This window comes from Crinia signifera, chromosome 1 (genome assembly GCF_055691185.1).
Source record: "Crinia signifera chromosome 1, ASM5569118v1, whole genome shotgun sequence".
In the NCBI taxonomy this organism is placed as follows: domain Eukaryota; kingdom Metazoa; phylum Chordata; class Amphibia; order Anura; family Myobatrachidae; genus Crinia; species Crinia signifera.
The window spans coordinates 51,046,753-51,051,614 of record NC_139217.1 but is presented as its reverse complement, the minus strand read 5'-3'; the positions used below and the strand labels follow the sequence as shown (position 1 = coordinate 51,051,614).

General features: G+C 46.8%; 1 pseudogene; it reads right to left on the bottom strand.

Moving 5' to 3' along the window:
* Nucleotides 1-206: 206 nt before the first annotated feature.
* LOC146045330 (U2 spliceosomal RNA) lies at nt 207-417 on the bottom strand (annotated as a pseudogene).
* Between the last annotated feature and the right edge of the window lie 4,445 nt (nt 418-4,862).

Below are 4,862 nucleotides of genomic sequence, written 5' to 3'. Positions count from 1 at the left end.
GATACTAGGCTGAGCTTTTCGCTGTGCCCAGGAAGGTGGCTTGCCCAACCTGGACCAATCTACTCGGTCTCAGCTTTTCTCCGCTCCCTGGGAATGGATACTCGACTGAGCCTTTCGCTGTCTCATCCTTCGGGGGCTACGAACCCCGTCAAGAGAGTCAAACTACTAGGCCCAGTGTTTCCCCCCCCCCTCTTACCAGTGGATTTACGGAAACAACACCTCCTACCAAAGGCAGAGGTGAAGATACTTAGTGAGACTTTTCACCACTCCCAGGCAAAAAAGAGGGGTCCCACACCCTCCGCCCATCAGAGCAGCTACTCAGTCCAACCTTTCTCTATTCTCTGCCAGAGGCCAGTCCATACCCACTGATAAGAACAGATACTACACTTGATCTTAGCCAAAAGGCCGAGAAGCATGTTACATCTGCCCCACCTGCAGTGCACATGGTTTTGCCCATCTAAGAAGGATTTTGTCTGAAAGAATGAACCAAAATAAGGCCCAATGTGCTGCACCAGTGGAGATAAGTACATGTACCCCTTAAAGTTGTTCCGTTAATCAGGCCTGTGTAATCAGGTTACAGAGTGAACTCTACCTCAGTGTTATATCACTTATACCCCGTTCTCACTGCAGCCAAATTCCCGGGTCTAGCATGTAGACCCGGGAATTTTCCTTTTAAGACGGGATTTTTGGCAGTGTGAACGGGTCGCATACCCGGATCTCAGACACGGGTAAAACCCTTCTCTTTACCCGTGTCTGAGATCCGGGTATGCAGACACGGGTTGACCCGTTCACACTGCCGAAAAACCCGCGTTAAAAGGCAAATTCCCGGGTAGAACTTCTTCACCCGAGAATTTGCCTTGCAGTGAGAACGGGGGTCCAGCGCGGAGAACACGGCATAAATAGAAACAGTTATTTAACCCCTTCCCGACATTTGACGTACATTTACGTCATGGCCGGGATGTACTTCCCGACACATGGCATAAATGTACGTCATGCCATTTAACTGTCACCGCGTCTATAGACGCGGTGACAGTTTAAACATGTCTGCTGTCCCTGACAGCAGACATGTCCCTGCATGCCCAGGGGGGGCAGCGATGCCGCCCCCCCGTCGGCGATCGCTGTGATTGGCTGTTCAGTGTGAACAGCCAATTACAGCGTTTTCTGTGTCACCGGCGAATAACGTTCGCCGGTGACACAGGGATCGGTGGTGATTGGTGCTGTAAAGTACAGCACCAATCACCACGGGGTGTAAGGGTGACACTGGTGTCACCCCACCTCACTTCACCCGCCCCCAAAGGCCGTGATTGGTTCGTCGGACCGACGAACCTATCACAGCCATGGAGGGTGATTTAAACTAACGGTGACTGCACTGCAGACGCCATTCCGGTCTGGAATTGCGTGCAGTGCGGTCACCGTGCCTATCTGCCGCGATATACTGACCTGATCCTTGCAAACACTTACCTGATCACTGCTTGTAGCGTTCCTGGATCTTGTTACTTCTTGTGACTTCCTGTGTTGTGCTGTGCTGTGTTGTGCTGCTGCAGTGTGTTCGAGTTATAGATAGAGAGATAGAGAGAGAGAGATAGAGAGAGATAGAGAGGGCTAGTGACAGAGAGTGCTATATTTTGTGCTGCTGCAGTGTGATAGAGTTATAGATAGAGAGATAGAGAGAGATAGAGAGAGATAGAGAGATAGTGACAGATTGTGCTATATATTTTTTATATATATACAGCTGTACTGCGTGTGCAACTGACTGCTGCCCCCCCCTTTTGTGCTGATCAGTATAAATTAACTGATCAGCAACTTTTTGGGGGCGCAGGTTTTTTTTTTTATATATATACCTGTCAGTGCTGCTGCTGCTGCAGTGTCATAGAGTGATAGATAGTGAGAGATAGAGAGATAGAGAGAGATAGTGATAGAAAGTGCTATATTTTGTGTCTGCTGCCCCCCTTTTGTGCACCCCCAGCAACTTTTTGGGGGTGCAGGGGTTATTTTTTATATATATAACTGTCAGTGCTGCTGCTGCAGTGTCATAGAGTGATAGATAGAGAGAGATAGAGAGAGATAGAGAGAGATAGTGACAGGGGGCCTTATTCTGGTTGGAGCGGCCAAACGTGCGTACGTTCGCTATTAACGTACGCTAGCCGCACGCGGCCGTTGGGGTTAAGTCCACCCACAACTCAGCCGCATACGTACGGGCATAAACAACGTAGAAGGGGAGTGGCGTACAAATGAGCGTACGCCAACGTACACGGACGGGCCAGCCTCCGTCAACTGGCGTACAACTGAGCGTACGCCGCCGTTTACGGACGTCTCTCGTCCGTCTTCCCACCGCCTTCTTGCGGAGATCTGAGCGTACGCCAGCTTGCACGGACGGGTCCCTATTGTTTTCAATAGAAAAGTCAGCTTATGTCACCGCTCGTGAGAGTGAGCGTACGTCCGTGTACGCTGACATACCCTTCATATATATGGACCTGCAAATTTTGCCTTTCAACTATAATTATGAAAATTAATTAATTGATTGAATTAATTAATGTGCAAATTAGTGGTCATGGGCTTAAAACATTGCTGAAACATCCTTTGTAGGTGTTAGATGTGGTTTATGTTATTGTATCCTAAATACAAAACCTATGTTTGTATTATAGTGAAAACGTTGACACATGTCGACTTGTGTAGATTGAGTGTGCTACTGTGTAAAGTCTATGAAAGCACGTAGTGAATGTGTATAACTGTTTAGCAAATACCTACCTTAGCATATATAAGCAGGTCTTAAAAAGATTCTTACCTTAAATTAAACAAACCTTTAAATGTAGAGAAGTATAGAAAGATAAGCTTCCAATGTGTTTGAGTGCTGTGTGTGGCTTGCAGGTAGTGAAATCATGGTTTGGACTTAATAGACTGCAGCATTGCTTATTACATTCAGGTGTATGTGTTTGAGTAGGAATCAGCGTTAATTAGCAAACTCAGGCGCACGCTGGCATGCGGTATCTGTAGGGGTGGTTTGAGATGGCGGTTGGCGGCCGCCTGTTTTGTGTCCGAAATGAACGGTGCCTTAGTCGATCGTGCGGTAGTAGCACCGCTCATTTTTGGTGCACACCCCCGTGTACGCCCATATTTACGCCCATTTTCCCTCATTATTTCGGCCGCTCCCCTCTTCACGCCCCTATGCCGCCCCCAATACCCGTACACTCGCGTACAGGTTTTTTCGCACGTAGAGACCCGTCCGTAAGCGTGGGTGAGTGGTCGCGCCTGCGCATTAGCGAATGTACGCATGCGCAGATCATAAAAAAACCCGGGACGTACGCGTACGGCCCGGCCGCACCGACCAGAATAAGGCCCAGAGAGTGCTATATTTTGTGTCTGCTGCCCCCCTTTTGTGCACCCCCAGCAACTTTTTGGGGGTGCAGGGTTTTTTTTTTATATATATAATTGTCAGTGCTGCTGCTGCAGTGTCATAGAGAGAGAGATAGAGAGAGATAGAGAGAGATAGAGAGAGATAGAGAGAGATAGAGAGAGATAGTGATAGAGAGTGCTATATTTTGTGTCTGCTGCCCCCCCCCCTTTTGTGCTGATCACTATATCTGAGGTGATCAGCAACTTTTTGAGGGTGCAGAGGTTTTTTTTTATATATATACCTGCCAGTTGCACTGTCAGTTGCACCAAAGGTTGTGCACCTGCTGCCCCTCACTGGTAATCAGTGTCGCATCACTGATCACCTTTTTTTTTTTTTTTTGAGGGTGCTGTGGGGTCTTTTTTTAATTTTTTTTTTTTTTGATCAAATTTTTTTGATCAAATTCCTGTTGCCTTTGAGCGCTGTTCAGTGACGGACGTTACTGACCAACATCTGTGCTCAATTTTTGGCGCAGGACCTTTTTTTTTTTTTTTTCTGCACTACATACACACTACACACTACATACTACATTGAAATAAAGTTTGTACCCCCCCTACACTATACACGTGTTGAAACATTTCACTACCAGAAACACAAAAATAAAAATGGCATCCCAAATGTCATCCCAAATGTCATCCCAAATGTCATCCCAGTCATCCAGAAGAATGTATTCAGCGGAGGAGGCATATGCCATGCTTGCCTCTGACTCTGACACAGCCAGTGAGGCAAGCGGGGAATTTGAAGGATTCATCTTAAGCTCCTCTTCCTCCTCTAGTGATGAGGGACCCCCTCAAAGATGCCCCCGTAGAGCAGCTGAGACCCCCCCCCCCAATAATTGATCTCGTATGGACCCCACCACCAGACAATTTTGAGCCCCAGGTTCCTGAGTTTTTGGCCATCCCAGGAATCCAATTTGATTCCACAGGTCTCAGAGAAATTGACTTTTTCAAATTATTTTTCTCTGATGATTTTATAAATTTAATGGTGGACCAAACTAATTTATATGCCCAGCAGTTTATTGCTCAAAACCCCACGTCATCATTTGCTAGGTGGACCCCTGTAGATGCAGTAGAGATGATGACGTTTTGGGGTCTGGTGTTTCATATGGGCATAGTAAAAAAGCCAGAAATTAGGCAATATTGGAGTACAGATGTTCTGTACAGCACCCCACTTTACCGTATGGCCATGACCCGGACTCGTTTTGAGTTAATCCTTAAATTTTTGCATTACAACGATAATGCACAGTGCCCACCCAGAGATGATCCCACCTTTGACCGGCTATTCAAAGTCAGGCCGGTCATTGATCACTTCAGTGCCAAATTTGAAGAGATGTACATCCCAGATAAATTCATTTGCATAGACGAGTCCCTTATACATTTTAAAGGAAGGGTTAAATTCCGCCAGTACCTTCCCAGTAAGAGGGCAAGGTATGGCATAAAAATGTATAAGCTGTGTGAAAGCACCTCAGGGT